The sequence below is a fragment of the Anser cygnoides genome, chromosome 5, assembly GCF_040182565.1.
Source record: "Anser cygnoides isolate HZ-2024a breed goose chromosome 5, Taihu_goose_T2T_genome, whole genome shotgun sequence".
NCBI classification, from domain to species: Eukaryota; Metazoa; Chordata; class Aves; order Anseriformes; family Anatidae; genus Anser; species Anser cygnoides.
Window position 1 is genome coordinate 23651884 of NC_089877.1, and position 23100 is coordinate 23674983.

Genomic DNA, 23100 nt, shown 5'->3' on the forward strand with positions numbered 1-23100 from the left:
TTTATTTTACAATAATTTATTTTTTTATTTTTTACTGTAAAACTTCAAAATCTCTAAACATCCTTCAACATTCTCTAAATGTGAATTTAGAGAAATACCTCCCAGCTCTGATATATTGTTGAACATGTAGGAAACTGAAACCTTGAGATGTGTGGTTTAGTGCATACCATTTAGGCATCTCATTGTTGCACCTATTTGTTAAAAACCGGGATCATACCATGAAAACTGACAAAGAGAAATATCAGTAAAACTCACAGCAAATTTGAGAGTATCTCAAAATTTTCAGTTATTGTATGATGTCTGTTTGTATAAAGAGAGAGAGTAAAACATATTGGTCATATGTGTACCAAGGAGTTGGACAATGAAAGGGAAAAACGGGAAAGTTCATAAGGTAAGTGTCCATAACTTATTTTAACAATTCATAGGTTAACTTCAACATCTAAAAGTATTTCAATATCTAATAACAAATAATTATGGGAAGCGTCATCTCAAACCTCTGGTCACAGTTTTTTTTAGTAAACATCAGAAACACAACTGTCTCCTCTTTTGGTTATGACCAAAAGCTATTGTATCATAGAATCAAAGAATATTTAAGGTTGGAAGGGACATCTAGATAGAGGCTATCTTGTCTAATCCCTCTGCTCAAAGTAAAAATAACCAGAGCAGGTTATTCAGGAATGTGTCCAGTTGGGCTCTGACTGTCTCCAAGGATGGAGATTCCACAAACTTTCTGTGCAACATTCAATGTTGTTCAGTGTTCAATCAACTTACAGTGATCACAACTTTTCCTGTTTAAATGACATTCACTATATTTCAGTTTATGTCCACTGTCTCGTTTCTTTTCAGTAAACACCACTAGGAATAATCTGTCTCTGTCTTCCTTATTCCCTCCCACTGGGTATTTACACACCTTGATAAGATCCCCCCTGACTATTCTCTTCCCGTGCCAAAAAGTCCCAGCTCTCTCAGATTCTACTGTTTGTTGTTGTTGTTGTTGTTTTGTTGTTGTTGTTTGTTTGTATACCCGTGTGTTTTGTTTTGTTTTGCCTTTAAATTTATCACTGTGCAGCTTGAGTTGTTAAGAGGACACAGTAGTCCAGTGACATATACAGATACTGTATTACCCCATTCAGTGTTCTTGTTCATACATCCAAGCATTCAAGGATAGCTCTGTTTGCTAAAAAGTTCTTAACTGTCATTAATTACTTTAGCTTTCTTTAAATCTCTTCATGAATCTTGCATCAGGATTTTTGCTGTTTAATCTGTGAGAATAGTCAGACTGAAAAATCTATAATTTTTTGGTCCACTGTTTTTACTCTGTTAAACCAGATGTGCAGTGACAGTTTCTTATCAGTCTTTTGTAACCTTCAGAGTTGTTGAAATTGAATATTAATGATCCAGAGGCTTCATCAGCTTAGCCTTTTCCAATTATTGTTTGCAAATCATCTATTCTTTCTGATTTTAAATGTGCAACTTTATTAGTTGTTGTCTAACATCCTGCTTAATAGCTGATGGGATGAAAAGTATTTATTTTTCCTTCAATCACCACCTGAATACTTCCCTAACATTATTAGAACATTATTTACAGAAACACTCATATTTTCTATGTTAGGAGTTTTATTATTTACATCAAATAGGAACCAAAAAAATGGGACCAAATCTTCATTGACCCCTGAATTGTCAATATATATTTCAGGGCATTTCAAACAGACGACAAGGCAAGAATAGCACCTGTCAAAGGAAAGAGTCTGAATTTTACCCAAAAGGAGCAGGGAAGGTCATAATGTGGTATAAGGAAATTTTGCTATTGCTAGGGAGATAAGAGAGTTATTTCGGAAATTAGCCTTAAAAAGTCAGTTTAGAGAGGTGTTAGATTTGATCTTAGACAGGGACATATTAATGACTGCTGTCTTCTCTTTACTTTCTGTATGGCAATTTCTGGAATGTGAGGCACAGCTTCTTGCACATGGATAGTGACAGTGACAAGACAGGATGTCTCCTTCAGAGCCTTCCTCTCTTCTCCCCTCTCCTTTGAGGGAGGGAGGCTACAAAGGAACAGTGGCCATCGTGGCAGGGATAGCTGGCAGGAGAGTGTCAGGAGGCAGGCAACAGTGCTGGAATGAACACACATTTTCTATCCCACTTTCTGTTCTAGAGGAAGATGAGTCCTACAGACCAGATAAGTATTTCTGAACCTGTACTAAATATAAGACAGATGAAATAGACAATAAAAATTTTCTATAGGAACTACAATGTTAACATTTCTAGCTACATCTATGAAGTTAAATCTACTTTCTCCAAGGAACAGGTAATTTGGAGTTGAAGGTGTAAAACAGAGAAAAGAAAACCTGGGCTTAATGGGCAGGGCTTAAATACAACAGAAACTGCATCCCATGGGATAAAAAACAAGCAGTAACATTGACAGCAATCCTAGGCCTTGGGAAGTCATCTGTCAGCTCAGACTACCTAGTGATGTCTTAGCATTTGTAGAACTATAACTGTTTTATAGAAACAGAGAAAATTTCTTTTGTCTGAGGAAATTTAGTACAAGGTTGAATTCATAGGTAAGAATTAAGGAGGCCCTGATATACTGAACATGTCTCTGTACTTCAGGTGATCTTTTGTGCTATGTTCCCTGCAGATCGTGTTTCAGTTCTACAAAAGGCAAAGTAAACTGCCTTACTGCCTATTCTTCACTGCAAGGTGATGCAGTCATAAATATATGCATATCCAACTGAGTGTCTTATTTAGAATATGCAGTTTTGTGAGCTGAAATTGTCTACAACAAGCTGCACTTGTTACTTTCCCTGGCGAATAGGTTTTGGGACATTTTACAAAGGCATCAAAGAGACAGTCAGTCCTAGGCTTACTCTGTAATGGATAACTGTATAACTTAAACAAAAAGTAATTTTATTTTATTTTTTTTTTTTTCAAGTGTACAATGAATGATGCAATTAGAAATAGGGATTTACTGAGTTACAAGTTGGAGCCCTGCAAAGTTACATTTGATTCAGTCACGCACCTAAGATATAACAAAGAATAATTAGATAAAAAAGAAAAAAAAAATGTTCATTTTTGCTGCTGAGTTTCAGGTTTATATTTGAACCAAATGCAAGAGTTTTCTCGTGAGAGGATGATATTCTGTCCAGTCCTTTTTTTTTTTCTTTTTTTTTTTCCCCCTTTTAATAGCTGTACCTATTAGCTAGAGATTCCTGATGATAATTAAACACTTGGAAATGTGTTGGAGCTATATTAGCGATTACTCCAGCAGTTTGAACAATAATTACATTTAAAATATAAACATAGTATATTAACTTGCTGGAAATAACTAATCTCTACAACTACTAAATTAATCACAGGATCATTTAATGACTGATCATCAGAATCAATACCATTTTACTGATGAGAATCCATACATCAGTACTGAAGAAAGACATTTGTTATTTTAGCAACATGGAATTGTACAGGCTTTTCTTTCATCTCTCCTTCTGCATCATTTATACCTGACTGTTTTCAAGACCTCTGTCCTGCAGCAGATATTGCCAGCAATACTGAATATTTTCAATTAGTAGTTCTCTACTTCTCCGGTAGCTAAGCAACTGACCTGTGGTGAAGAATACATAATGATCTTCTGCATATCCACCTTAGAGTATCAGACAAAACATAGGCTTCAAAACATGGATTTGTTCACTCATATTGATGACTTTGGCTTAACATTCTGTGAATTATGAAGATGTGTGTTTACTGTATGTTTGTTGTAAATAAGTCAAAACCAGAAATAAGTCTGTGTTTGTATGTTGCCTTACCTTTCCATATTTCTTAGTAATTGCCATACAGTTATACAGGAAACATTCAGAATTCTGTAAAATCATGATAAATACAATAGTATGAAAATTTATAATGGGCTAAGGATTTGAAGTCAACAAAATAAAAACAATCCTATTTAAATATGCAAGGAAATAGTTTTGTTTTGTTTTGTTTTGTTTTTACTATTGTGAGTAATATGGTCTTGTTAATAAAGCAGAGATTATGTAATGGAGAGCTGAGAGAAAAAAAAAACAACACAGCAGCTGGCACACACTTAATCTACATTGAAGCTGCATGTTGTCATGGGGGTGGCAGCATGAAAAATATATCTGAAAAAACAACCTTATCCATTACAAGGTCTTCCATCAGAATAAGTGTGTCTGTACCTCAGGGTTGGCCTGGAATTGTTGTCATTATAAAAATTATAAGAATCCCCCAAACTAGCAAAAGCCTGAAAAGTTATCTCCCTTCAGTGTTTTTTTTTTGGTTTTTTTTTTTTTTTTTGTTTTTTTTTTTTTTTAGTCAGAAGACTATACTTATTCTGGTTTAGTAAAGCTTTCACAATCCCTTTATGTATCCTGTTATGTATGACCTATTGGAGACTGTACAGTGTGGCAGTGTAGGGAGGACCAGGAGGGTATCATATATGAAGCAAATTAAACATAGATAAAAGTCCTTAAACACACTTCCCAATAAACTCAAAAGGAATCAACAAGTAACAGCATAAAACATAACATTTTAGATAATGGATTTACATTACAGTGATCTGAATAGTTCAGATAGGAAACACGAGGACATTTTGACCATCAGACATAATCCCTCTGCAAACTCACAGAGGTTAAAGGTGAACCTAATTATCAAGTATCAGTCTTTGGTTTAGCAGTAGATTTGGCACAGTCCAAGTTTAAAGAGTGTTTGGATTAAAGTGTAGTTCAGCCCATTCTCTACCGTAAAGAACACATAGCAATCACTAAAATGATTGGGTAGTGTCTCTTAGATGCTTGTATCTGAGTAGTGAAAAGTACGTCTTGTACACAATACTTCAACAGCTCTCCTTTTTTAGTTAGCTAAAGTCCCCAGAGAATTTTTAGGCATTGTACTCTGCTGTAAAATTAATTTTAAAGGAAGAGAAACTGTGTGCAGCTAGAAAGACTGAAGAAACTAACAATTACCTACTGGAAGTCTTCTGTGGATATCTGTGTAATAGTTCTTCGTTTAGATCAGAAAAATTTATATTTCACTTTGAATCTTTTTTTTTTTTTTTTTTTTTTTTTTTTAATTCACGATTATCCTTCTAGTCTTTGGAATGTCCTGCCAACGATAGCTAGAACCTAAGCTGTGATAGGGGAGGTTTGGGCTGGATATCAGGAAGAGGTTCTTCACTGAGAGGGTTGTCACACACTGGAACAGGCTCCCCAGGGACGTAGTCGTGGCACCAAGCCTGTCAGAGTTTAAGAAGCATTTGGACCATAGTCATATGGTCTGAATTTTTGGGTAGACCTGTGTGGTGCCAGGAGTTGGACTCAATGATCCTCATGGGTCCCTTTCAACTCGGGATATTTTATGATTCTATGATTCTATGATTTGATTTCCTTCACTGAAACCGACATCACAACCATAAAGCCTTTTGCTATATGTCACAACTTCAGTTTCCTAATGGAAGTGTGACATAACTTTTTTTGGCTCTTCAAAGTCAATACTTACAGAGATGTCCTTATGTAAATTATCAGCTTTGTCTAAATTTATAAAAATATATGGCATATATTGAAATTATTAAAAAAAGGGTTATTAATAACATCATCTTTTACAAATAAAAGATATTCAGCCCAATAGGTAGTCCAAAATTCCTGGCAAATTAATAATATTTAAAACCTTCATATAAAAGAGAAAACAGGTGGTTTCAGAGGGTTATACTCAACGGCGCCTTCTAGCTGGAGGCCTGTGGCTAGCGGTGTCACCTAGGGGTCAGTACTGGGTCCAGTTTATTCATCAGTGACCTGGATGAAGGGACAGAGTGCACCCTCAACAAGTTTGTGGTACAAAGCTTGGCGGAGTGTCTGACATGCCAGAGGTCTGTGTGACCATTCAGAGGGACCTGGACAGACTGGAGAGTCGGGCAGAGAGGAACCTCATGAGGTTCAACAAGGGCAAATGCAGGGCCCTGCACCTGAGGAGGAACTACCCCAGGCACCAGTACAGGTTGGGGGCTGACCTGCTGGAGAGCAGCTCTGCGGAGAGGGACCTGGGGGTCATGGTGGACAACAAGTTAAACATGAGCCAGCAGTGTGCCCTTGTGGACAAGAAGGCCAATGGGATCTCAGCCTGCGTCAGGTGGAGTGTGGACAGCAGGTCAAGGGAAGTGATCCTCCCCCTCTACTCAGCTCTGGCGATGCCACACCTGGAATATTGTGTGGAGTTCTGGGCTGCCCAGTGCAAGAGGAACGCAGAACTTCTAGAGAGGGTCCAATGTAGAGCCACAAAGATGATTGAGGGATCAGAGTATCTGTCTTATGAGGTAAGACTAAGCTGGTCTGAGCCAGTCTTCATCATAATTCTTGCATCACAGTTTCTTCAGTGATTGACAGACATCCAAGAACTGCTCATCTGAAATAAAATATCTGGCCTCAAGTTCTCTCTTTCATTAAGTTCTGTAGATCTCAGGACTACAGCAAAGAAAAACAAAATAAAACAAAACAAACAAACAAACCAAAACAAAACAAAGAACATCAGTTCAGCCATTAAACAATGATATAAATTCAGAATTCAGAGACTTGAAAATGGTTTGCTCTTCATAGTTAAATAAAAAATACTTCAAGTCCACACCACCACCCCCAAAAATGTTTGGAGTTACATGGAGTTTTAAAACTAAGGAATTATTAAAATAAATCATCAGAAAACATGACTTTGTAAAGTAAGGAATTTTCTTTCATTTAAAGGAGTTGATTTCACTTGGGACTATAGATGTAAAATCATGTAATAGATGAATAGACTCCAGACTAAGACTGAGAATCCCTCTGTGGTATGGGGAGAATAAATCATGTGACCTCCCTTGACAACTGCAGGTCACTGCCTTTCTGTCAGGCATTTCCAGCAGTAACAGGCATAGAATATATTAAAGAAAAAAAAAAATAAATTGCAACAATACCTAGACTGCTTCTGCCCAGAGAATTTTGCAATTCTGTGAAGGAAAGCGCTAACTTATTAAAATAACTTTGTCTAACAGGAGACTTTGAAGTGGGATGGTGAAAGAGGAAGAAAGTGGAGCATGTACAGTGAGAGAGTGGAGAGAATGAAGGAAAGAGAGAAAGAAAGAGAGAGCAAAGGGGAGAGGTAGGGAAAGGGGGAAAGAGAAGGAGGGAGAGAGAGCGAAGAGGAGAGAGAGAGTGAAGGTGAGAGAGAGAGTAAAGGGGATGGGGAGAGACTGAAGGGGGGAGAGAGAGAGTGAAGGGAGGAAGAGAGAGAGAATGAAGGTGGGGAGGGAGAGAGTAAAATGCGTGGAGAGAGCGAAGGGGGGGAGGAGATATATAGAGAGAGATCTGCCTGGTAGGGAGTGAAAAGAGAAGGAATAAAGCTGTTAAAAAGAAGAGCCCAAATTACAAATAGCATACAGTTATCTTCAAAGGAGGCTAAATTGCATATTAAACTCTAATTTAAAATTATATCTCATTCTTTCAGGTTTTGTCCTCATTTTTGCTATGACTACTGCTAGTACTCAGGTTCATTCTTTGAGAATTTATTTAGTGCAAAGAAAATTTCATAGGTACCATTCTGTCAGCTGTCACAGCCACTCCAAACATTATTAACCTGTTGACACCAGAGTGGTGTTCAGCCATAAGTATGTGGCTGTCTGTCTTACAGTGTGCTGATCACTTTGTCTCTCTAGCTGCTTTGTCTGTGACAGCCTGATATCTCTCATAGGGACTGCAGTTAATGCCAGGGTGTAAGCAATGGTAGTGTTCCATGCTACGTCAAATTATAGAACCCAACAAGAAAATGCTATTCAATAAAGTCATTTGGGGGTGGAGAATAAAGACTTTAAAACCTATTTTTGTCCCAAATTGATTTGTATTTTTCTAAATTCAAATTAAATCAAAGGGAAAGTTGTACCTGTTAGACATTGCTCAGTCATGAGCATGTCCTCAAGAGGACGTGGGGGTGAGACTTTTCCATTCTAAGCGCAAGATGGCAATAGTCTCCAATAGAGCTCCAAAAGGAGTCACTGAATAGTGTACTAGTAAGCACATTTACTAGATGGGCAGCAGCAGGAAGTAGCAGTCAGGGGAAAGGAAAGCTTTCTCTTAGATTGGCATTAGCTATTCTTAGAACATGTATATATACTTAAAGTTCATACACCTACATAGCTTGAGATACAGGAATAATGGAACAACTCCATAACCTAATGCAATTCCAGCTCCAACAGAGTAAGAAAGGAATTGCTATAGAAATCAATATTATGAGTTTTAAAACATAGTCTTAAAAGTTCAATTATATTTGACAAAATTTTCATAGAATTTTAGCATCTTTTTGTAGGTGACTGCAACAGGACCCTTCAAAATCACCTCCTTTATGACCTCAAAGTTTTGCTCTTGTGATGTCTTATTTTGACCAAAAACTAGGCATGAGCTACATTTTCCTGTAAGATGATGTTATTTTTGGTTATGTTTATAAAAAATATTGATTTCAAAGTACAAAGCAATCAAGCAGGGGAGGATGAACTATTTGTTTATAGGCAAGTACTGGAGCAATGGTTTGCATGTTCTGCTTACAGATAAGGCTTATGATAGCACTGCAATATCCAAATGGCAGCAATATTTCTTGTCAGCCATTTTACATTTCTGTAGAAAGAAGAAGATTAAAAGCTACCTCCTGACATCCTTAAGATAGATTGAAGTCTGACTAGGGTCTCAGTAAGGTTCTGGTTTCTGAAAGCTGCATGTATCCCCAGAAAGGGAGAACTGTTCAGAGAGCAATCCTCTGAAGGAAGGCTTTGCTTTCATGAGCTCAGGCAGTATCCCAGCTGCTTTTGTTGCATGAATCAGAAAGCAAAATCTCTTCGGGCTCTAAAGTGCAAGCAGAAACATGGTGTCTCTGGACTGTGTAGAGGTATCACTATGTACTATTTATTTTCTGATACTTAAATCTTTGTCTGGCTTTAAAGAATTTTTCAGGGTATGTAATATTTGAGGTGTTAATTTCCCACAGCTGTGGAAATACCTAAAATCACAGTACACAGTGTTCAGCATTCCAGTACAAAATTGGGAAGGTGCTGTTTGTCCACTGAGATAACATGCTTAGGAATTGGTAACGCAAAATGTTACCTTCAAGGTGACATCTTCTATTGAGGGCTTCAAGCCAGAAGCCTTTAAGAATGCACCAGGGCACCATAGACATTGACTGATCTTTGAAGAATCACAGAAGTTTCTAACCTACTCTGCTTGCTAAAGGTTTAAATAATATAGTAATCAGGATCCTTCTGAAAAGCTACATTACTTGAGATATTCACTTGAAATTGAGTAAGGGGTGATAGGATAAACATTTTCAAAATATGGTCTCTGCATTCTGTACAAAAGGCTGATTTGATATATCATGTAAACTTGTTGCCACAACATCAAAGAAAAAGCAGCAGAGTTGTATTCTGACATTCTACTGCAGTATGTATTTCATAGAAATATGCATGCAGTAGTACTGATGTCAATCATTAGACCATGCTCTATGTCCAAAACGTGTCTCCCTTCATTTGCCTCAGCACTAAACAGTTTGAACAAGGAAAGAGAAAACCTGCAAGGCAAGAAGCAGCAGAGGTGATTTGTGCTCCTGATGATGTTACAGAGAGCTGAAGACATCAAGGGGCAGTAGTTTGATTACACTATGACAATTAGGAAAAAAAAAAAAAAAGGATTTCTTGCTAGATTTTTTTTTTTGTATAACAGTAAATGGGGAAAGATAAATAAGATTTTCTATGGATTTTTTTCCTTTTTATATGTTTTTGCAAATATCAAATATAAACAAACAAACAAAAAAAACCTCTTGTCTAGCTGTAACAGAAGGAAGTGTTTCTTTTAATGCAACTTTATTGTTTTCTTGATAGAAGAGAAATGTAACAAACCCATCAAAGAAGGAAAGTTAAGAGATTAAGGATGAATCAAAATTCATCAACAACATTTAGAGAGAAAGAGTAAAAACTAAAGAGATGAAAACTTGAATAGAAAACTTGACACTAGTTGTGAACTAGCATCGCTGAGTGACAACAGTCCATATTTAGCTGTGGATTTGTTTCTTCTTGGATACAAAATTCAGTGACTTCTTTTTCCTGAGCAAGAATCAAGAGAACATATTTTGTGAAATCAAGAAATCTTTGAAGGCCTTCTGACAATTTCAAAATCAGCAAGCTTTTAAACTGTGACACCATATCAATGGATTTTTCTTTAAGGCTTAGTTATTATTATTATTACTATCTTCATTGCATATTAGGGAAAAAATACATCTATAAGCAAGAACAAATCTAGACCTTTAAAAATCAACCTTATTAAAACACCTTTGTGGAATCCAGTTTGCTGGTTTTATTCAGAGTTTACCTTGTGATAATTTATAGGGAGGAGTAATATTCTGTTTGTAACTACTTTATTTTCCTTCCCAATTTCCACGTCACCACAAATTGTGCCTTTACTAAAGTCAATTTATTTTTGCCACTCATGCAAATAATAAGTAACAAATGCACATGGAACAAGAAACCATGCAAATATTTTATTAACAAAGAACCAACTTGTTGAAATGTAAGCTCAATAAACAGAGCAATTTATACTATTTTCAATGTAGCAACTGGTCTTTAAGTGATACACAACAAGAGCAAGCATTTGCAGAGCATAAATGATTCTTGATTCAAAAACAATTCCTCTCCTTCTACCTCTTACACCAAATCTTAAGAGAATTGAAAAACAAACAAACAAAAAAACCTCAGATTTTCTGGAATACACCTTCACTTTGTGCAAATCAATGTGATAGACAATTAATACCTTCATTTAGTAAACCTTGTGGGGATTTGTCTCAATTTCTGAAAGAGTAAAATACAATGAGATGTTGTCATCACTGTTAATAAGAAAATTGCTAGAGCAGAAACCCATTCCTTACTCAAAGAAAAAATAACACCAAATGGGAAGACTAAGCTGGGTCAGAGCAAAATACTGCAGTTAATAAAAAGCCTGCAGTTAATATACCGCCCATAGATGCATTTTTCCTAAGGAAAAATTGCAACTTGCAGACTTCAGAAGGAGAAATTATTTTAGAAAGGCAAAGTCGCTTTCCAAACTCACATAGAGTGCACTGAGACCCAGAACTTCACACTACTCAGTTCTGTGGCCAAATATGACAACCTGACTCTTGCAACATGACTCTTTCTTATGTGCAGACAGACTGCGACTGGGAAAAAAAAAAAAAAAAAGAAAAAGAAAAAGAAAAAAGAGAGAGAGAGAGAACTTCAAAGGTAAATGAAATTTCCGACTGTGTACGCCAGTTTGTGAAAAAGCTCTGCACTTGCTGGTCATACAAAAGACATCTAGGTATTTTTGGTTTTGGAAATCAGGTATGATTTCTACAGTCTTCCAAAACCTGCCACTATCAATTTCAGATAGAGGTTAAATAACTCAAACTCTTCAATGATATTTTCTTTTTTACCTGAATCAGAAAGCAATTTTACATTCAGATCTGCGTCTAATGTTTGAAAGTCTTCTGAAAACCTTTTCCTTCACATTATTGTCAGCATGAAAGACAAAGTCTTCTGAAAACTGGGTCAGGAAATGACATCTCCAATGATAGCCATCTATTTTGGCTCTGATAAGCCCTTTGAGAGGACTTGACCCAGAAGATCAATAAAATGACAAACGACTAAAATGTACAAATCTTTCTTGCTTCTACCCATAGGAGAGTTGTGTCCTTAACAGCCACAGCACTCTGCTCCTTCATAATAAACATTTCACATCTTATCAGGAAAGGGTATCTCACTATCAATGACTGCCCAAAAAATCACTGCAGCTAAAAATGTCTCCAGAAGGCAGTAACTATCTGTGACATACTTAATTTACACTTACAATATTATTAACTGATATTTACAAAACCAGGTTTGTTTTGTTCAGTAGAGTTGGTAAACTCCTAGCAAGTTAATAACAATCACCTGATTTTCAGGGTTAACTGAACTGACTAGCCAGTTATCTCCTGATAGCCAGAATAGTCAAGTATTTCATTACTGTTTCATGTTTACTTTCTAGCTAATTTTAATTTCTAATGCTAGAAGACATAAATAGCTCTGTAGAGGTGAAACACTCTAGTATTGTTATTGTTGTTGTTATTATTATTATTTGTTACAATTTCATGTATATCATGATATATTCAGTTATATATTACCTAGTCTGAAGAAAACCGTTTTATAGGCAGATTTAAGGTAATGAGCATTCAACTTTAAAAAACGGTTCTGGTATCCTGTAGTTCCTCAATAATAATATGCTCTTACATTCCAACAGAGAAGGATGGATTATGGGTTTTTCAATTTGCATCAGGCATATTAATTGCAGAGTAGGATTTCCACATAAAATATCAATGTACTGGAACAAACTGTTAATGTACCAGAATATGAACACTTACGTTCATTTCTTGAGATTTAAAAGCAATCTTCTTCTTTTTTCATACATCTGAATAGCATGCTTTTTTTTTCCTTTTTTTTTTTTTTTTTTAAGTCTGTTAATGAGAACAACGTAACCAATGTTTTCTTAAAACCTTAATTAGCTTAAGTGTTAATAGTGCTGTACTAGTCATTGTACTGGCAAACAATACAACAAGCCATTAGGGAAAGAAAATAATTTACAGGGTATGGAAAAACTTTTTAGAGCAGCTTTTAAGAAACATGCCATGGAAGATCAACTTTATGTTGTAGCAGCAAGCAAAGAAACATTTAATTCAAGAGGGTTTTTGTTGTTGTTGTTTTTAATTGTGAAAAGACACTCCTAGACTAATAAAAATGTATTTGGAAGTAAAGTTCAGCTGGGAATTTGTTAAGTGATTGTAATGATACAGAATAGGAAGTTTAAGGTTTATATTTTATCTGATTCATTCAAATTGCACACAGAATCCCAGAAATATGTTTTAATAGGTATTAATATCAAAAAAATCTCTGTGCAGAGAGAAAATTTGATTATTTAAAAACAGGTAAGTAAATATTAGATGAAAAAAGTGTTCTTTATGACTGATAACAGTGCAAAAGGGACTTAATGTTGTTTACAACCATTATCTTATTATTGAACAAGCACATATTTTTCTTCAGTGTCCCATAGTAGACTGACTACACTAGAAATATGCTGTTATCAGGACAAACAAATTCACTTTGAGTTTACACTGTTTTCTTTTATGACTGCTCTGTTTCAAACTACTGGTCTTTAATGGGCCTTCAACCTTTTTTATCTTTTCTTAAAAAAAAAAAAAAAAAAAAAAACAGCAAATGAATGCAGGTCCTTCCTTTTAAAGCCAAACAGAAAAAGAAAATATTTAAGTTTGCATGCCACAGCTGCAGGCTGTGAATTATCACACTAGGGAAGAGTAGAAATGCCACCCACATAATACAACAAGAGGCCTGATTCATTTTGTGTCTGAAGCAATCATTGTGGACTTACAAAGCCGAAATGAGTTTCCTTTGCAATCTTCATGGGGGAAAAAAATGAGAATATAATCTTTACCAGTTCAAAGCAAAATTCCACTTTTTTATTTATTTCCTAGTTCTCATTTTTATTTCTCTTCCTCAGATCTACTATTTTGCAACTAGCTTGGCTTTACATATAACAGTGAAATTGAATTTGAGATAGGATATAAAGGAGAGCTGCAATATCTTCCTGGCCCTATCAGTCCCACCTGAACTTGTGACAAGTGATTTAGTTAGCGTATAAGAACCATATCCAAGGTACTCTGCAAAGTCTGTTTTTTAGGCTCCCAATAGTTACAGGGCAATCAGAAAACCTTGCTTCCTATCTTGCACACAGAGGGAATTAGTATGCCATCTGTTTAAGATCCCAGTGGAAGCACCTGCCTAGGGTCCTCTCTGAATGTGCAGGACTCTACTCGGTATGCATAGACACTCTTTATATAGCTTCCTACAGATCATCAATAGTGAATAATGAAGAGACTGATATTAAATTCTGCCTTTTAAATTCTTTACTCAAGGCTGCAAGGAGGTTTTGTCCTCTTGGGATCCTAATGCCTGAATTTTCACTTGAAGAGCTTTAAAATGCTCAGGATCTTTCTTTCAAAAAAAAAAAAAATCAACTGGATTAATGATTTAAAAGTTCAGCTACTGACAGTAGCTGATGACTGCAGTAAAAATCTATTGGCTGCAGTACTTGTCCAGAAACAATCCTTGTTATTGCCTTAAAATATTCAGACACATACTGTCCATCCCTCCATACAATGCTATATACAATGAATTGCGGTTAGTAGGGCAGAAGGACAGAAGGGAAGAAGGGATGAAGGGGGGAGGTAGAAAGGAGGGTAGCTGATTTGAATTCTCTCTTGAAGAACATGCAATTAAATATACACTTTTTACATCCCCAGTGAGTGTCTTGGACATGAGATTAATATCTCTGTCCTAAAATGAAAATTGCAGGTATATTTTTAACATATGTGAGTAGGTGCACTTTGAAAACACTTCCCAGAGCAGGTCTCAGCTGAGTTGAATAGTTGCATGAACAACTTCAGGATGCTGACCAAACTTGGGACTGGTCAGCATGGATGATGTAGTAGCCTGCTCTGGATAGTGTAAGGATGTGCAAGTGCTTGTCTCTTGATCTGACCCTACAAGTCTTTCTCATAGAAAGTTCATAGATTTCAAATTGTTCCAAGGAAACAAAGATTTAAATTAATTAAAATAAGCTTTACTTTAATTACCTTTTACTAAAAATAGCAAAAATTGGTTAATATTTCAATACTTGATTACAGTAATATTTCTCTGAATTTAAACACAGATTTAAACCCAAATTATATTCTATATGATTCAAAATTTTTACTCACACCTCTATGTACTGAAATTCATTTGTATTTCAGAACTAAGGCTTAGGCCAGTACTTATTCTAAGGGCAGCAGGAATATAGCTCAGAATTGAGTAAACTCCAACAAATTTTGTTGAGATCTGTTCAGTTTTAAAGAGATACAGGTAACAGGTAGTATATTTAATAACCTTAGACACATGCAATGATCTTGTAGTAGCCGTTTTAAGCTTCTGTAAATCAAGACATAAAAATGACAAAACATGTCAGCTCTCCACTCTTTAGTTTAATCAGAAGGCATAGTGTTAGATGTATTTTATTATGAATATTAAAAAGTTATAATCTCTGCGAATCTTGCCAGGCATTGCCTGCATACTCAAACTAACTGGCTTCCTAAACAGAAAGGAACCCTAATGCAGGGAAATAACTGTTCTGAGAGCTTTGGCATGGGCCTCGTTGCTACGGAAACCATTTCTTTGTCTCGACATGTTCAGAGTGGCTGCCTCATTAGACACTGAACCTGATCATCACTTTACACTATGGGAAAAAAAGAAAAAAAAATAGAGAAGAGGAAAAGCTAGCAGGTCTGCAAATCTCTAAGAAAATGCCAGGAATGAATAGGGGTAATCTTAAATAAATCTAGGTGTAATTATATTCATAATTATATTCTGTTGAAAGTAAATTTGCCCAAGTTGCTTTATTCCACATTTAGCTGTAGGTGGAGGAATGAACAATTCTTCTTGTATGTCTTTTACTGAATTAAAAGAAAAAAAAAGGCCAACTGCTTATGTTTTGTCTTTTTGTATCTTTTAGTTTTAAATATTGAAAAATATGTATTTAATATGGTCATTCAGCTTATTTAACTGCCTGAGACATTGCTTTAGTCTTGCTGCAGCAGGTTTTATTGATGGAGTCAGAAGCATAAAATGGCAGGGAAAAGCCTATAGAGGTGCATTTATTATTCTGATCATAAAGAGGAGTGCTAAAAAAATAGCAAAAGTGTTGAAAATATATAGTGACAAGAGAGTTACTTTATGTTAACTGCTAAGTTTTAATCAAGGTACTAAAACCGGCACCACATAAACATCTGAAATGCGGCAGAACTAGATGCGGTTTTAAGGCATTACTCATTGGTAATACAGCTATGAACCCAAGGTCCCTCTGGAGCTCAGCTCCTGCCCTTGGCTGATGAGAAAATCCTTTGAAAGTGGTCAGAGCTTAACCCCCACCCTCTGTGCTTTATAAATATCAACAAAGGGAAAGGATTTTAGAATCACCATCCTCACAATTCTGTCCTATGATAGGAAAAATGAAATCCAAATCGCAGGTGAAACAGTTAAGAAATGCTTAACTTCTTTATTCATATTTATGAATAAGGAAAGCAACCAAGCTAGAAATTGTTTTTTCTCTTTTGTTTATTTTTGTCAGATGTGAAGGTGAGTAGTTAGGTGTATAAACAAGAGGACACCTGACCAGACAGCCTGACAGATTAACCAGTCATTTTCCATGAGTATAAAGAAATGACACAAACTAGATTTACATGCACTTGCAGACATTTTCCTTCTTAGTAGGTGATAATCTATGCTGAATGTCTGAGTGTTGCCTAAGGAACAATATTAAAATTAAAACTTTTTTTTTTTTAATAATGCTTTTAACAGAATGAACATTTCCATGGATATCTTTCCCCTCAGTGACAGCATTGTTAAATATGTTTTTTGCAGGTTACAGCTAGAAGAGAAGAGGAAAGAAATGGCAATGTAATCATCAGTGTACTACACAGCAAGAACACATTCTTGCTTTCCTCAGAAACTAGGGTTTTTCAGTTCCATGGCAAAATGCTTTCAAGATTTAATGAAAGATGAGTCGCTACCAAAATAAATAATTTTTCCAAACGGGGACCTGAGGCAGCAAAATTTACTCTAGAATGCTCCTGTAATTACCAGTGTTTTGCTTTCTACACAGCACCCTATTAAACAGAATTACACATAGAGGAGAACTAGATGGAGATATTTAAAATCAATATACAAGGCAAGAAGAAGTAGTTAGAAAGGTACAAGGATATTGTTTGAAGTAGGCCAGATGCAAGATTTGAAGCAATTGTTCTTTGAACACTTGACTTAATAACAACTTTTGGTAAATACAGAGGAAGTAAATGGCTCCTCTTGGCCTCTATTTTGAGCAAACACAGACAAGGACACCAAGGTTTGAAGAAGAAGATTAAAAAATACTGCCTGAATGTTAATGCATGAATGTGTGAGTGCCAGTGTCTGTGAGAAAAAGTAATTAATTAGAAGATACAGGTATAACTGGGTAGCAGTTATTATAATCACTTTTTGTTATGACAGTTCAGCTGAATGGGGCTGAGAGTTTTAGGACTTCAGTATGAGACACATTTCAGAGTCCCATTCATGTTCTGAGATGTCAAATACCATTTTTTTTTCTTGAATTACTCTCTACTGACATCATTTCTTGATTGCATTTCTCTACTGACATAATTTCTTGATTGTATTAACAGATCTAAAATGTAAAATTTTTTCTCAATTTTTTGTAGAGAAGTTCAGAGAGAAAATTGAAGATATTTGAGTTACTTGCCGATCTCTCAATGTAGACAAAGAAAAAACATTTAAGAAAACGTGTGCTTCTTAGTCTGAAATGTTTTACGCAAGTAAGGTACATTTTCTTACACAAAAATATAAAGAAAGGATGTTCAAATATAACTTTTGATCCAGCATAATTTTTAAGCTTATATGTTAATTTTATCCTTACCATGAATTATTTGGGAATTTTTAATTGCTAAAAACTGCACAAGTTGCTCTGCTGTTGTGGATCAGGTCCTCACCTTTAAGAAGGAAAAACTTCTACCTATACATTTAAAATTTGGTAAAATTTCTACAGAAAATGTATTTATCAGTGTATAGAAAATAATATACATTGTTTTTAATGTTCCAAACTATGCAATGTACCTAATAGTTCACATTCCTTTATTTTTTCATAAAGTGTTGTGAGACCCAAGGAAAGAATCTTATCAAAATTTAAGCACATTAATTATTTTGCACCTAATATGCAAGCTCTGGGGCAGAAATAGATGCACAATCACCATCATAGCTAAATCAGAAACTTCCAGAGCTGAAAATATAAGCAGTACTGGTTGGATGTAGAAGACCATGAAAGAAATAAAAGGCACTTGTACAGACTGTAGAAATCTTCAAAGTCTCCAAGCATAAGTTCTTATATAGTCCCAGAGACCTCAAACTGATGCCTGAGCATGCAAGTCAGCCTTTCAGTATGACAGTCAGAAAGCATGCACCAAAAGATCTGGACCTTTTACAGTGATGTAGGTCAAAAACTCCTTGGTGTTATCATGCCGTGTGCATCTTGCTCTCTGGTCTTAGCCTACCTCCAAGGCCACTGCAAGAAAGAAAGCAGTAGGCAGCTTCATCTTTATCCTTTTGTTTTTAACATGTGATGGATATCACCCCCTGGATAGCCAACTAGAAGCACTGATTGCACACAGTGATGTAATTCCTAGCTCTTGCATAGTGCACATGCAGGACTGGGAATAGCATTGTTTAGGGTATATGCAGAGGTGGCACAGAAGAAAGGTACAGGTCTCTCACCTGAGTTCATGTTATCAGAACATGATGAGTGCCCAAGTTTATTTTCTGTGTTTCTTTCTCCTTTTGGAAATACATCTTTAAAGGTCCATGCATATCTTCCTGCTGTGGTACCTGAATTTAGAGGCACAGTCAGTGGAGTGAATCTTAAAGTTTTCATTTGATTTACTAGAAAATTACATTCTCTTGTCTCTCTGTTCTGTTTCTCCATTTGGTGATATAATAATAAAAATAATTGCTCAGAGCTGGAAAGAGAAATAAGAAGCATAAACTATAATGTGGGCTGCCAAATGCCAATTTTCTTAACAACGCTCCAGATTTACACCCTTTGGACCCTTTGTAACTTCACCTTAAAAAGAAATTATCAACTTTAAAAGAAATTATTATTATCAGCCAGATGATATTACTAAACACCATATTGTCACTGCAAAATGAAGACTGCTCACTGTTTTCACAGAGATTTGATAATGGCAGAGTTATAAAAGTACCCTTTCTAAATGCAAGCCCTGGAATATAGTGTCAGTGAAGTTTAACTGCAGTTCTTGTCTCATCATAACATACATTGCAAACCTAGAATACACATAAATGTTTATTTTTAATTTTTATTTCCTGTTTCACTGTGATTTAGCTTTTGAAATTCTCTCTGAAACAATAGAATTGCATGTATATTTGTGAGTGGTATTTCAGGTGTAGTCAAAAGTATTTGAAATTATGCAAAGATGTACTTTCCCTTCTGAATACGAAATTTTAGCAGTACATGCATTGACATTGCAGAGGAAACAAACAAACTAACAAGCAAATAAATAAATAAATAACCTGTTGGTAGCAACCTACCATTATCAGTCCTATTCCCAGTCATACTGAGGCAGAAAGCAGCTGTGACACTTCTGTGACTGCTCCAGCCCACTGTAAACAGGAGGTGGCAGTTCTAGTCTTTGATCCCATATGCTGCAGTGTTATAAAACGGCAGTAACTAACTGGGGAAGACATTTCCACAATACGCAAACTAAATAACCTTTCTAAGGCTAGCCAGAGCTGCTTCCTTTTAATCCCTTTTTGCAGGAGGCTAAAAAGTGTTACAGAAAGAAAAAATAAAGAAAGAAAGAAAAAAAATAGAGCAGCTTTCTGACAGCTCAGTATTGGTAGTGTGATAAAGACTCCAGAGCTCTCTGTTCTGTAACCAAGGCTTTTTTTTTTTTTTTTTTTTCTCCCCAGTGTGCTACCACATAAAAATTGTATTTTTAGGGCTTTTGTGGAAATATAATCCTCTTCATTCATCTCATCCTCTCCTCTCTAATATTCTCAAAAAAGTTTTATTATCACCAAAAATGTTGTTTATTCTATAATACTGAAATTCCACTTAAACATAATGTAATACATCCTCACCCCAATATATAACGGTGAAAGCTGAGAGGATTGGATCCAAAATCTGACACAGTTTGCACAACAGGTCATTATTTTTGGAATTTCTGTTGCCTTCTGAAGATGCCCCTCATTTGTTACAAATATATTCCTTTTATCATTAAAGCAACTTTGAGAAGGAACCTCTCCTACCTGCTCTAGGTATGGAAATGAGAGAACCTCAAACCAAGATGTTAAACAAACTATGACAATAAAGAACAGCAGTGAAGTAGAGCCACTCTGAAAGTCTTTAAGCCCAGGAAAACAAGGAGCAGAACATTGTGAAGGAGACAGTCTGATATCTGAGAGAAATAACACAAGTAAGCATTGTATTTACTATTTTTAAATCCAGCTCCATGTGTGATCATGAAGCATGTCAGGAATTGCAGCACAGACATATTGCACAACTACATTAAGAAGGAGGTCTAGATACAACTGCCTAGAGGATGTCTACATACTAGGTGGAGGTGAGAACTACTTTAAACACTTGGCATTCCAAATCATGCAGGGTAGCAAATATATGCAAGGTGCTAGTCTCCATCACACAGAATCACACAGAGTCATGAGGCTAAATAATGTAATTGACAAGCTATAGCACTTCTTAGTAAGAGGTTGGGAATGCTTCATTCTATTTTTTTTTATTATTATTATTATTATTTTTTAGCTTTCTGATATTCTGTATTCATCATCCCTGCAAGTAATTTCTCTCAGAGCTGAATGACTGCTTTGTACCATGGAGTGTGAAACTAGGACATAATGTCATGTCAAAATATCCTACTTTTCTCATCCTGTCATCCACTGGGAACTCCAGTAGTCAGAGATTCAGAAGTGTACATTAATCTTCACAGGGTTATACAGGACATCTCTAACTGAATTCCCTTACATCCTCAAAATCAAGTATGTTCAATTGTAGGAAGATAAGACAAAAGTCTGATATTGTTAATCAGACAGGCATGTACTCTGACATGTTTCACAATAGATGGAGGATCTGGATCACATATTGTAGCTGTGAAGGAGAATGCGAGTGATAAGACCAGCACTGAACTGAGGAAGAAAACGGGTTCTAATTGTGGAATTATTGAGAAGGCAGGAAATTAGTATAGAGGTATTGACACAAACCATTCTTCAAGGATCTTTCTGAGAGATTTGGAAAGCACTTTAAGGATTTGCATACAATAAAACTCTTACAGTTTAATTACTGTGTACCAGCTGAGCCATGATAACAGTTCCCAAGGGGGGGACTTGGACATTTGGGCAAAATCAAATGCAGAACAGTCCTTAGTCTTTATTTTCTAACCTAGCTATGTTTAATTACATTGTATTTACTGAGTACTAGAGGAGCATAGATGAACAGTTGTGTTTTTTTCTGACAGTACCTCAGACTGTGTTAATCTATATTTCCTTGGGCTATTTCCTGAAAAAAAAAAAAAAAAAAGAAAAAAAAAGAGTAGTACAGTGGGGTAAAATCAGCACTGAATATCCAGATTTAAGGGGACATCTGGCAAACCAAACTTCTCACACAAGAGAAGATCTCAGAATAAGAACTAAGAGGCTGTGAAAAGAGTCACAGATGTTCCGGGTATGAAATGGAAAAAAAGAGTACAATTTATGCTCCTAAACTTCTGTTCTAAGCAGGGGTAGGTGCCTCTTGCCTGCCACAAAACCTACTTTTAGGGTTTGAATTTTCTTACACTGAGACATTTTCACTTTGTCTCCCTCCATCCATGAAAAATAAGAGCTAACTGCAACTGCACCTACTCACAAGGAAAAATATTTACTTGCCACATGGAAGAGATTTAGAGCCAAATCTTGAATTCCATTTTGCTGTGCATATGCAAATCCCAGGTGTCTTGGGGCATCCTGAAGTAAGTCTTCTTCCCAGTGACTGCTGAAAATTGTATCACTTTTCCATATGTATCCCAAGTACACTGTGACTAGAATCTCCCTGAATTGTCTCTGTTGCATACCCCTGACAAGTGTCATGAGAGTAAAATATAGTCTTTTTCTTCCTCTCTCACACACTGATATTCTTTTATGCAATAAAGGAAGGTCTATCTTTGAGAATCATTCACCTCACAGGACAGGTTAGCATTTGGGACACCAGGACTCAGATTCCTCTTGCTGCACAAGCAACAGAGCCTGGTCTCACACAAGGCTTGCGGTGGCATCCAGGCACCTAGACTGAGTAGCTGAGCAGACTTATGCAGCCCAGCACTGCTGCAAAGAGGGGAAGGAGTTGTCTATTTTAGGAATTATATTTTGAGTGTTTTGAGGTATAACAGTGGTTATGATAGTTAGGTAGCTTTGTAGATGTCCCTTAAAAGGAAGACAAATGAAACACTCATAATGGAAACAGGCTGACAGAGTGGAGGGAGGTTCTACAACCTCTCTGGGCAAAGAGTAAATAACTTGATTATTTGTCTTTGAACCCTGTCATACAAACTTAAAATGTCTATGAATTATGATGGAAAGGAGAGCATTTAATAGAATTTAACGTTAATAAAGGAAGTCAGAAGACATTTTAACATTAGGGGAACAGCATAAGAGTTATCCAGTCGGGCATAAATTCACTGCTAGAGATGGACTTTGACATCTTACTGTCATGGAATGTTTTGAGTACTTTCATTAAAAGAACAATTCAACAAGAGGCATCTTAATACAGTCTAATTGAGAAAAATGTCAGTTATAAAATCACAGTTTCTGGAATCACAAAATCAGTACTCACAAAAGTGTGAAAAACACTAAACAGAAAAAGAAAGGTAGAAAAGAATTCAATAAGGTGAATTCTACATTAAAAGTTGGATAAACTCACTGAAAACAGTATGGAATTTGTTTCTAAATGAGCAACTGAAGTCATCCACCAGTGGCTTTACACGGAAAGAGGGCAGTTTTAGATTAAGCATAAGGAAGAAATTATTTACTGTGTGGGTGGTTGAGCACTGGAGCAGGTTGCTCAGCAAAGTGGCTGTCCCACTCCTGGAAGTGTTCAAGTCCAGGTTGGATGGGGCTTTAACAACCTGGTCTAGTGGGAGTTGTCCCTGCCTATGGCAGGGGATTCAGAACTGGATGGTCTTTAAGGTCGTCTTAAACCCTTCCAACACAATCCGTGAATCTATGATTCTGTCTTTTTATCATCTCACTCTTTGTAAAATGTAACTGATTTTTTTTTCTATGATTTTCTTCTAAATGTTAGATATGAAAGTTTCTGTCACAGTTTACACATTGGCAGAGGTTCCTCCTGGAATTTCTTACACAGTAAG

At 36.0% G+C, this 23100-nt stretch overlaps 2 long non-coding RNA genes across 2 annotated transcripts in view; one reads left to right on the top strand and one right to left on the bottom strand.

Annotated features, from left to right (window-relative positions):
- Positions 1-2324: 2324 nt before the first annotated feature.
- Positions 2325-23100, bottom strand: part of LOC106031725 (uncharacterized) — a 188989-nt gene continuing 168213 nt past the window's right edge. Inside the window, exons 3-4 of the long non-coding RNA XR_010831712.1 lie at positions 18443-18553; positions 2325-6470 (exon numbers count right to left, since the gene is read on the bottom strand). This is a non-coding gene — a long non-coding RNA (uncharacterized lncRNA). The remainder of the gene's footprint in view (positions 6471-18442; positions 18554-23100) is intronic.
- Positions 15088-16721, top strand: LOC106031724 (uncharacterized). The gene is made up of 2 exons (XR_001204423.3): positions 15088-15409; positions 16547-16721. It is a non-coding gene; the product is annotated as an uncharacterized lncRNA (long non-coding RNA).